This window comes from Rhododendron vialii, chromosome 1a (genome assembly GCF_030253575.1).
Source record: "Rhododendron vialii isolate Sample 1 chromosome 1a, ASM3025357v1".
In the NCBI taxonomy this organism is placed as follows: Eukaryota; Viridiplantae; Streptophyta; class Magnoliopsida; order Ericales; family Ericaceae; genus Rhododendron; species Rhododendron vialii.
The window spans coordinates 32,501,265-32,513,838 of record NC_080557.1 but is presented as its reverse complement, the minus strand read 5'-3'; positions in this window follow the sequence as shown (position 1 = coordinate 32,513,838).

Here is a 12,574-nt window from a genome sequence, read left to right as displayed (position 1 = left end):
ACTTCCGCAATAGCTCAATCTGTTTCTCTCGAGTTTCACCTCCCAGTGCCTTGCTTATAAACATAGGCCGCTGGGATCCTTTGCCTTCTCTTAAGTTTATCTCCTCTAAGGCCTCTTGCTGTGGCATAGGACCATCTTGTATGCAGGTGCTGGTTCTGGCTTGTCCACCAAGTTTGGCTCGACTTCTGCTTCTATCACAGTATGGGGGATGGCGACCCCGCGAGGGATTGTTACCCCCGCACACCGTCATAAGTAGTACACTGTCTTGCCATCCTCTTGGACTTTAGTAACTTTTCTTAGGATTGCTAATGCCACCTTCGTAGCGGGTTGCTTGCTCGCAACCCTTTCTTTCCTGTTCATTATGTTCTCCCACCTTGGGACCTTGATGCCTATGGGCTTAGCTGACACCATCTCCACTTCTTCCTCCATCTCGGAGAAGTAGACTACATCAGGCAGGTGCGCCTCATCCGTGTCAAAAGGCTTTTTTGATGTGGCTATCGTGACCTTTTTTCTTGCCCAGATTCCTTTCATGCATTGATGATAGCTTGACGGGCCTACAGCATATTTGTGCATCCAGCTCCTTCCTAGGATGATATGGTAGTTTGTCTGTGCGTCGATGATGTGGAACTTTGTTGCAGTGCGAATGACGCCTACTGCAAGGTCCACCACCACATAGCCCAAAGACCCTTTCTTATCTCCTCTGAATCCCATGATCGCAACAGAGGATTTCACGATTCGGTTCTCTGGTATTCCAAGCTTCTTGAAGGTAGCGAGTGGCATGATGTTGATGGACGCCCCTTCGTCTAGGAAGGCCTGCTTCAATTCGACCCCCTTGACATGGGCTGTCACATAGAGTGGCCTATTGTGGGAGAATGTGACGCGACGATCCGCATCGGAGAAGATGATAGAGTTAGCTCCTTCTCGGATAGTTCGCGGCACTGAGCCATCTGTAGCCATGCATGCCTACTGGTGTGCCTCTGCAATGTTCACGATGGACTTAGTAATTTCTGTTCTAGCCGTGGCTGTGAAGCCCAATGCGTCATAGAACACCTTGAACTTAGTGCTTCCTTGCAACACCTTAACTGCAGCGTCAGGGTCAGGGACGACCTTTGGCTGCTTGTGAGAAGCAATTTCATCCAAGTGATCATAATAGGAAGTCATACAGTCCTCCTCATCCGTGTACTCATCCTTTTTAGCAAAGAAGTTGTAACAGGCAGCCATATGGACGGCGCGCTCATGCTCAGAGTAAGGATGCTCGCGCACGTTGTTAGGGCGGCCGGTCCTAACTCTCAGTTGGTTGGCTTCCAGCTTTCTCTTGAAGATTCTCCTTAGAGTCCAATAATTGCTTGTTGGGTGCTTGATGTGCCTATGGTAAACACAGTACCTCGAACTCTCGCGATCCTATCGCGATGGCTCGTGCTCAACCTCAGGCAACCTGAGTACACCGTCGGTGACCCATTGTTCCACCAACGCCTTCACTTCTTCCACACTACAAGGATATTCTGGGACTTTAGCTGGTTCTTTATCTCTTCGCTTCTTGTGACCGCCACCGCTGCTACTATCCCCCTGCCTCTTGTGCGACTATGGGGCAGAAGAGGCAGTAGCGACTGTGAGAGAGCGGTTGGACTTCCAGTTGTCCTTAGGAGGGGGTTTCACAATATGGTATAGGTTGTAAGCTGCTTCAAGGAGAATTGAGAAGGTTGGGATTTTGTTGTTCACCAGGAATACGCGGTAGTCGCGCAAGATTCCATCAATGCATATTTCGACTAAGTGTGACTCGCCCTTTGGCTCGTGGCAGTGCACAGCTTTGTCCTGAAAACGCTTGATGTAGTCAATGATATCCTCACCATTTCGATGGGTTTCTTTCACGAGGGACATGGTAGTGACCTTCTCGCGGACTTGAAAGAACTTAGTGTAAAACTTGTTTGCCATTTCTTCCCAAGTTTTGATCGAATAAGGTTTAAGATTCACATACCAAGTGTACTCTCGCGAGGTGAGAGATTTTTAGAACTTGCGAAGGCGAAGGTTATGGTCACCAGAATAGGCTCCGAGGGTTTCGATAAAAAGAACCGCATGCTCTTGAGTGCTACCCTCTTTGCCATCAAACTTAATGAACTTTGGTGGGGTATACCCTTCGGGATAGGGTAAAGAGATGATGGTTATAGGGTATAGGGGTTGTATATCGGGGTTGGGTAGGGAGGGAAGAGTGGCCATTGTTTATTGTTCATTGCCCATTGTTCTCGACCTGGAGAGGCTGTTGGTGTACTGAACCGGTACCTGTAACAGGGGCCGGTCCAGTGGCTTGGGGATTTGGGGGGTTTTGAACAGGGTTTGTTTCCTTTTATGTTGTTGAACTAAGCCCTAATACCCTGTTTTGTACATGGAAAGGAAATGAGAGATTCACAAAAAAAAAAAAAAGTTCTTTAAAGCTGAAAATGGTTGTGCTTCAGTTGAAATATCATCTAGGGATGCTGTAATTGAAGTTCTAATTGCTGTAAATGAACATTAAGTGCTGAATTTCCTTGTAATCTGCTAGGGTGTTAGCTGAGATGCTAAAAATAATTGCCCAAGTGCTGAAACTGAGTTTATAGTTGCTGGAAATAAGAATTAGATGATGAATTTGACTAAGTTAGGGGATATGCTGTTGGATTTCTGTGATGTCTTGTGAAAATTGGACCAAAGAAGTCGTTCAAAGAAGAAGGGAATTTGGGTTGGTGTGAGGAGCAGGGAACGTGATTCTCCCATGGCTACTAGATGGGAATTTTATCATGTGTGGCAAGTGTACAAAAGTATATTGTTATACTAAGTTGCAGTTTGTTTAATCTGGTGGCTTTTGGGGCATGCAAACTGACTTGTTTTACTCTCTTTTTTCATGTTCTTAAATGTGCTGAATGTTGTCTTGGGGTCTGTTTGGAAGGAACATGATGCTAGAGTGATGGTTGCAATCCTTTCATTTTTATGAGTATCTTTATAATAATAATCATATGTGTTGAGTTATGTGTTGTACGCTAGGTTCGGAGGCGACGATGAGTACCGTGACTCCACGTAGGGAGTGAGCTTGCGTCGGTACTTTTTTTTGGCTGGACCTCGAGGTGGGTGTTCTTATTTTTAATAGCGAAAGATGAGATACGGTGTAGAGTTTTTTTTTCGTATTGAAATGATTAATATTTTGCTTGAGCTCCTAAGCGAGAATATGGTCGAAGCCTTAGTGGCGTTATAATATGGCCTTAGTGGCGTGGATAAATATTGCCTTAGTGGCGTGACGACTCTTGCCTTAGTGGTGTAAAGAGTATTGCCTTAGTGGCGTAAATATGGAAATTGCCTTAGTGGCGTTATGAGTATTACGTAATCGAATGTTATTGTGGGGCTGAATATTCTTGTGTTAAATTGTTTGATAGCACTTGTCTTTATTGCTTCTTTTATTATGGATAAGTACATTCACTGAGCAAGTTGATAGCTTACACCCCCACAGTGTTTTCTTTTCAGGTGTGTGACGACACGCGGGTCAACTGCAGAGTCTAGTGTATATAGTTGTCTAGCTTTTTGACTCTTTTGATTATGTGCCTATTTTTGGAGCTTGTATATGTTGTAAATACATGTGGGCACGTCTTGTATGACAGTTATTTCCGTATATATGCACAGTTAAGTTTTTTTTTTTATGAGTTGGACACTTGGCTGGTGTTTTTATTTACCCTTTGAGCAAGGCCAAGGTGTGGGTCCATCCCATTTGGAAAATAATTTAGAGTGGTATTTTCCGGGATGGCGTGTGACAATTTTTGGTATCAGAGCCTATGGTTGTTAGGTTCTGTAGACATTTTTTAGTCTAGAACTTGCAGTGGACCATAAGGAGTCAGTTGAGTTGGTGGTTAGCTTATCTTTGCATCCGTGGTAAATATTGAACTGCAGTGATATTTGTTGCTTATCTTGAGTTCAATGGCAGACAAAATTATGGACTGTCATGAGAAAGATTCAGGGGATCAAGTGGGTCAAGGTGAATCTAGTGCTCAAAGTCAATCAGATATCATGCAGGCTCTTGCACGGATTATTGAGTTTCAAGCGGGTGCACGTGCAAGTTCATCAAATCAGCCGCGTAGTACAATCCATGAATAGTTTATGAAACTTCAACCTCCAACATTCTCTGGTGGTGTGGAACCATTGGAAGCGGAAGAGTGGCTAAAGAGGATGGAGTCTATTTTTGATGTTATGAGTGTTTCTGATGATCAAAAAGTTACTCTTGCCCCTTTCATGTTAAAAGATCAAGCTCGATTTTGGGGAACCAGAGCCTCCAGTGCCGAAAAAAGTTACTTGGAAAGAATTTATCGCGGCCTTCAATGAGCAATACTTTCCTCTGTTGTATCGATATGATATGGAGCATGAGTTTTCAAGTTTGAGGCAAGGAAGTATGTCTGTTGCTGAATATGACGCTAAGTTCATCAAATTATCTCGGTTTGCACCAGACTTAATCCGTACAGAGGATGCTAAGTGTAGAAGATTTCAGTTTGGTTTGGATCCCGACATTCGAGCTGGAGTTGCTACTCATGAAGCAAAGAGATATTCTGACTTGGTACACAAATCAAAGATTTCAGAAAAGAGTGTTAATGAAAAAAAAGAAAGGCAAGCACAATATAGGAGGGGTTGATTTGAGGCTGGATCATCTAGACAAAGGTTTCAGGGATCTCAATTGAGCGGAGTGCAGGGTAGGCCACAACAGAATGTTCCATTTGGTGGTCACCAAGGTCAGAGTTCTCAGAAACAACAACCTAGACAACAAACAAGTGTTTCCTCAAGTAGTGGTACATGAGATATTACCTGTTTCAGTTATGGAGTGAGTGGGCATATGGCACGAGATTGTAAGGGAAAACAACAAGAGAGATGTTATCGTTGCAACCAACCTGGGCACAAGATTCGTGATTATCCTGTGACATCTGTTTTTTCTCCGTCGCTGGGTAGTGTGGGTGGTGGCAGTACAGCTTCATCTAGGACTCCTCAGAGAGGTGGGGGATCTTCTAGTGGACCTCGTACTCAGACCAGAGCATTTGCTATGACTCGGCAAGATGCTCAGGCGACACCTGATGTTGTTACAGGTACACTTAATGTTTCTAGTAGGGATGCACATATTTTAATTGATCCTGGCTCTACTCATTCGTATGTGTCCCTATCATTTGGCATGCATTTAAACTAGCCCCTTACATTATTAGATCATTGCTTATCTGTGTCTACTCCTATTGGAGAAGTGGTGTTGGTAGACGTGACATATAGGGGTTGTGTGGTACGTGTGGGTGAAAAAGAATTACTTGTGAATTTAGTGCCTATTGACATACATGATTTTGTTATAATATTAGGCATGGATTGGTTAGCATCATATCATGCTTCTATAGATTGTTTCAAAAAGAGGTAATATTTCGGGTTCCTAATGAATTTGAGTTTAAATTTTGTGGCAAGCGAAATGTTACTTCTACTTGTCTTATATCAGCAATTGAAGCCAGGAAATTGCTCAGAAAGAGTTGTGAATGTTATTTGGCGCATGTGATAGATACAACAAAATTAGAGATTAAATTGGAGGATATTCCAGTTGTGCGAGAATTCACAGATGTGTTTCCAGAGGAGTTGTCGGGGATTGTGCCGGATAGGGAGGTAGAGTTTTCTGTTGAGTTACTTCCAGAGACTGCTCCTATATCTATAGCACCATATCGAATGGCTCTTACCAAGTTGAAAGAATTAAAAATTCAGCTGAAGATTTGCCTGACCGAGGTTTTATCCAACCTAGTGTGTTGCCCTGGGGAGCTCCAGTGTTGTTTGTTAAAAAGAAGGATGGCACATTGAGATTATGTATTGATTACCGTCAGCTCAATAAGGTAATAGTGCGCAACAAGTACACCTTACCTCGGATTGATGATTTATTTGATCAGTTGCAGGGAGCTACGGTGTTTTCAAAAATTGATCTCCGATCGGGGTATCACCAAATAAAAGTGAAAGATAGTGATGTTCCAAAGACTGCATTTCGTATGAGATATGGGCACTATGAATTCCAAGTTATGCCTTTCGGGTTGACTAATGCTCCAGCCGTGTTTATGGACTTAATGAATTGGGTATTTCAGCCTTATCTTGACTTGTTCATTATTGTTTTTATTGATGATATCTTGATATACTCATGAAGCAGAGAGGAACATGTGAAGCACCTAAACATTGCATTGCAGACTCTACGAGAAAAATGATTATTTGCAAAGTTAAGCAAATATAGTTTTGGTTGGATAGGGTGGTTTTCTTGGGGTATGTGATATCTGGAGATGAAATTTGTGTTGATCCTGCGAAGGTGGAAGCTGTAGTTAAATGGGAATGCCCAACGAATGTCTCTGAGATCCAAAGTTTCTTGGGTTTGGCGGGCTATTATCGTTGATTTATTAAGGGCTTCTCAACAATTGCTAGACCATTGACTAGATTGACTCAGAAAGCAGTGAAGTTTGAGTGGACGGATGCTTGTGAGCAGAGCTTTCAGGAGTTGAAGGCTAGATTGGTGACAGCTCCAGTTTTGACTATTCCTTCCGGCGCAGGAGACTTTGCAATCTATAGTGATGCTTCACACCAGGGTTTGGGATGCGTGTTGATGCAGCACGGAAAGGTTATTGCTTATGCTTCAAGACAATTAAAGAATCATGAACGCAATTATCCAACTCATGATTTGGAGTTAGCGGTAGTTGTGTTTGCATTAAAGCTATGGAGACATTACTTATATGGCGAAGATTGTGAGATTTTTACCGACCATCAGAGTTTGAAATATTTGTTTACACAGAAGGACTTGAACTTAAGACAAAGACGATGGATAGAGTTAATTAACGATTATGATTGCAGTATTCACTACCATCCAGGGAAAGCTAATGTTGTGGTAGATGCTCTGAGCAGAAAATCTTCAAGTAGATTGGCTTGTGTTCAATGTACTTGTGTTAACATTTTTACCGAGTTGACTTTGATGGGTGTGCAGTTAGCCTTGACAAATACTAATGCTTTGATAGCTCATTTTAGAGTGAGACCTCTATTAGTTGATTGGATTCGGGAGACTCAATATCGAGATCGAAAGTTGAAGAAATTTATTGATGGAGTGAGAGATGGGACGCAGACAGACTTTGTTATTCGGGATGGGTTATTTGTTATTTAAAAATCGATTGTGTGTACCTAGAGACCAAGCTTTGAAGAGAGAGATTTTGAAGGAGACGCATAGTTCAGCTTATACTATGCATCCGGGTAGTACAAAAATGTATCACGATCTTAAGGAGCACTATTGGTGGATTGGGATGAAAAGGGAGATAACTCAGTTTGTGGCTCGTTGTTTGGTATGTCAACAGGTAAAGGCCGAACATCAATGACCCGCAGGTTTATTGCAACCTCTTCCTATTCCTATGTGGAAGTGGGAGCATATTACGATGGATTTTGTGGTTGGACTTCCTCGTTCTCGCAAAGGCTATGATTCTATTTGGGTGATTGTAGATTGATTGACAAAGTCCGCGCATTTTCTACCTGTTAATACGACCTATATGATTGATAGGTATGCTAAATTGTATGTTGATGAGATTATTCGTTTGCACGGGGCTCCAGTGTCAATTGTTGCTGACCGGGATCCTAGATTTACTTCCAGATTTTGGCCGAGTTTACAACAAGCTATGGGTACTACTTTGAAGTTTAGTACAGCTTTTCACCGTCAGACCAACGAGCAATCTGAGCGAACTATTCAAATTTTGGAGGATATATTGCGTGCTTGTGTATTGGACTTCAAAGCAGCTGGGATGCTTATATGTCATTGATGGAGTTTGCTTATAATAATAGCTATCATACTAGCATTGGCATGGCACCCTATGAGGCTTTATGTGGTCGTAGGTGTAGAACTCCTGTATGTTGGAGTGAAGTTGGGGAAAGGTGGTTGTTGAAACCTAAGTTGGTTCAAGTCACTGTCGATAAAATTAAAGTTGTTCGTGATTGCTTGAAAATTGCACAAAGTCGCCAGAAAAGTTATGCGGATAAGCGGAGGAGGGATCTAGAATTGCAGTGGGTGATTGGGTATTTCTTCGAGTGTCACCATGGAAAGGGGTTATGAGGTTCAAAAAGAAAGGCAAGTTGAGTCCACGATATATTGGGCCGTATGAGATCATTGAGCGGATTGGGTCTACGGCATATCGCTTGGCATTGCCACCGGAGTTGAGCCGACTCCATGATGTGTTTCATGTCTCCATGTTACGAAAGTATATTGCGGATCCGTCTCTTGTGTTGACTTTCGAGCCGATAGAGCTAAAAGATGATCTAACTTACGTAGAGCAGCCAGTGGAAATTTTAGATCGCAAAGATCAAGTTTTGCACAGTAAGACTATTCCATTGGTGAAAGTCTTGTGGAGGAGTTACGCGATCGAGGAGGCAACTTGGGAGACTGACGAAAGTATGAGAGCTCAATATCCACATCTATTTCCAGAAGGTAAGTGAATTTCGGGGCGAAATTCTTTTAACAGGAGGATAATTGTGAGACCCGACCATTTTTTTAATAAAAAAAAAGTAGAACATTAAAAGAGTTCTTTTCTTTTCTTTTATTTAGGTGTGGGTTTATAAGTGATTTCCTTTAACTAAGGGGTGTAATGGGTTTGTGTGAATAAGTGGCACTTGACAGAGTCCAATGGAGGAAACGGATTTATGTAGCCGATCCCAAGTGATTGGGACGTAAGGCTCGGTTTGGTTTGGTTTGGTTTGGTTTGGTAAGGGGTGTAGTTGTAAAAAAATGACTTTGTTGTGTTGTGTGTTCACATGGCTTTATATTGGATGTGTTAGTGTGCATATAGGATATACATGGGTGAGGAGAGAGAGAACAAAACAAAAAAAAGAAAAAGAAAAAAACCTAGGACAATGAAATTCGTCCAGGAGAAGAGAGTGAGAGAAGAAAGGGAAAAGAGAAAAAAGGAAGTGACGACTGAATTTCTAACTCTCAGATTGGTAAGCCATGTTTAAATTCTACTCGTAAATGTTTCCTTTTATGTTGTTGAACTAAGCCCTAATACCCTGTTTTGTACATGGAAAGAAAATGAGAGATTCACAAAAAAAAAAATTGTTCTTTAAAGCTGAAAATGGTTGTGCTTCAGTTGAAATATCATCTAGGGATGCTGTAATTGAAGTTCTAACTACTGTAAATGAACGTTAAGTGCTGAATTTCTTTGTAATCTGCTAGGGTGTTAGCCGAGATGCTAAAAATGATTGCCCAAGTGCTGAAACTGAGTTTATAGTTGCTGGAAATAAGAATTAGATGATGAATTTGACTAAGATAGGGGATATGCTGTTGGATTTCTGTGATGTCTTGTGAAAATTGGACCAAAGAAGAAGGGAATTTGGGTTGGTGTGAGGAGCAGAGAACGTGATTCTCCCATGGCTACTAGATGGGAATTTTATCATGTGTGGCAAGTGTACAAAAGTATATTGTTATACTAAGTTGTAGTTTGTTTAATCTGGTGGCTTTTGGGGCATGCAAACTGACTTGTTTTACTTCTCTTTTTTTTTTTCCTGTTCTTAAATGTGCTAAATGTTGTCTTCGGGTCTGTTTGGAAGGAACATGATGCTAAGTGATGGTTGCAATCCTTTCATTTTTATGAGTATCTTTATAATAATACTCATATGTGTTGAGTTATGTGTTGTACGCCAGGTTCGGAGGCGACGACGAGTACCGTGACTCCACGTAGGGAGTGAGCTCGCGTCGGTACTTTTTTTTGGCTGGGCCTCGAGGTGGGTGTTCTTATTTTTAATAGCGAAAGATGAGACACGGTTTAGAGTTTTTTTCTCATATTGAAATGATTAATATTTTGCTTGAGCTCCTAAGCAAGAATATGGTCGAAGCCTTAGTGGCTTTATAATATGGCCTTAGTGGCGTTATTGAATATTGCCTTAGTGGTGTGGATAAATATTGCCTTAGTGGCGTGACGATTCTTGCCTTAGTGGCGTAAATATAGAAATTGCCTTAATGGCATTATGAGTATTATGTAATGGAATGTTATTGTGGGGCTGAATATTCTTGTGTTAAATTGTTTGATAGCACTTGTCTTTATTGCTTCTCTTATTATGGATAAGTACATTCACTGAGCAAGTTGATAGCTTACACCCCCACAGTGTTTTCTTTTCAGGTGTGTGACGACACGTGGGTCAACTGCAGAGTCTAGTGTATATAGTAGTCTAGCTTTTTGACTCTTTTGATTATGTGCCTATTTTTGGAGCTTGTATATGATGTAAATACATGTGGGCACGTCTTGTATGATAGTTATTTCCGTATATATACAAGTTAAGTTTTTTTTTTATGAGTTGGATACTTGGCTGGTGTTTTTATTTACTCTTTGAGCAGGGCCAAGGTGTGGATCCATCCCATTTGGAAAATAATTTAGAGTGGTGTTTTCCGGGATGGGGTGTGACACCTTTTGTACCCCCGGACCGCCGACGTGTCGCTACCCTCGCGATGACCGCGAGTATGACGGTAAGCGTATCCTCTTATTCGCGGAGATCCTCTTCTTCTTTTACAGCCACCAAACTACTAGATCCCCTTCATTCCTGCAGGGCAAGGTCGTGACCTACTCAGTCGCGCAAGTAGCGCTGCCAAGCCTCAACAGGCCCCTCGGGTCCTACCTAAAGGCCGAAGCAGATATAAGAGTCTAGGCAAGTTCTTTGTGCATATTGGTTAGACCGTGTTGTTGTCTCCATTAGATTAGGACAGCGCCAAGCATCCACCTGAATAAATGTAGTTCTCTCCTTAAGGGAGGAATCTGGACTCGCGACCTTCACATGGGTGCAACATAGTGATGGGTAGCGCATGGCTCCCACGCGCAGGGCCACGTGTCGCGCGACTGAGGCGCCACATGGAACCGTCAACCCCGCGAAGGATGAGTATATGTGTCGCATGCCCATTGGCTAGTCAAACGGTCAACGGTTGCGCCTATTGACCTTTCCTACAAAGTTCATGATCACCTGGGGAATATTTTGCACATGGAGTCCATTCCTATCTCGGGAGCACACTTGGCAGAATTTGTGGAAGCTAAGGGAGTATGCATGGTAGTGACTAGTCTATTGAATCATGGAAGTGACAATGTTATTCTAGAGGGTGACGCTCAAAAGATTTTTCGTATCCTGCAAGCGAGATGTTCAATCAGTGCCAACTTGGAAGTGGTGGTTCGCGACACTTGAGCTCTAGCTAGTAGCTTCATTCTTGTAACTTTAATTTTATTCCTCGTTCTTGTAATAGGGTGGCTCACTTGGTGGCCAAGTGTAATGATCTTGATTTTTGGTAAATAAAAATTTTGTTAAATATTTAAAATTTATTTTTAAGTACTCGGTTTATTTTAAAATTCCTTTATAATTCTAATAATCTGTCATAATTAAATTTTAGTCCTTTAAAATTATTTCTTGACTAGAAATCCTACTTGGCAAGTAGAATTACTTTTCAATCGGTTAGTTGGACGAACCGAACTACCAATTCACCTAGTTACAATCTCCTAACCCTAGATGGACCTTTTTGACCATCTTTGAGCCTTGTGAACCCCTCCAAACCCTAATTGAACCATTGGACCTTAAGAAGTAATCATATTATATTTCATGACTAGTCATTTCAAACCTTATTCAACATTATTATCCTTCTACCCATTGGATAATAAATGTTAGGAAAACTTTTATCCTTTGGACAAACCTAGACTTGTAGCCCTAAATCTAGATTTTTCACCGAAGTCAATTTCCTAGATTTTTTAAGTACACATAAATAGTTAGATATAGATATATGTACCTTATAAGATATTTTACTAGATTTCCTAGGTACACAAATAACCTTATATATAAGTACATGTACCTTATAAAGTTAATATTCCTAGATTTGCTAAGTACACCTATATATTTATATATAGGTATATGTACTTCATAGCCATTATTATATTTCTAAGGAATTCTAGACCATACTCCTAACCTTTACCCATTGGATAATAAATATTAGGGGAATTTTTACCCCATGGATAATAGAAAACCTAGACTTGCCATTGACCTCCAAATATATTGTCGTAAGATTTTTAGGTACACATATATGTTTATATATAGGTATATGTACCCTATAAAGTTATTGTTCTAGATTTTTAGGTACACATATAAGATTATATATAAGTACATGTATTTCTTAGCTTATTATATTTCTTGGAATCTTGACCATATCTTCCATAGATTTTTATAGGTATTTATATATAGGTATATGTACCTCATAGGTTATTTTAAGCATGCCTATATATGTCTAAAGGACATATAGGTTTTCTAGGAAAGTCTTAACCATTAGTTAATAATTACTAGGGAAAGTTTTATCCCTTGAGTAATAAAAAGATAGCCTTGCCAATAAATATTTAGATTTATAAGTCACTTTCTTAGATTTCCTATGTACTTATATACTTAAAATATAGAGATATGTACATCATAGTCTATTATAAACTTGACAAAAGGACATATAGGCTTTCTAGGCAAATCTTGACCATTTTTTTTTTATTTACACTTGCAAGCCTATCACCCATTTATATTTTTCTAGACTAGACCACATAGT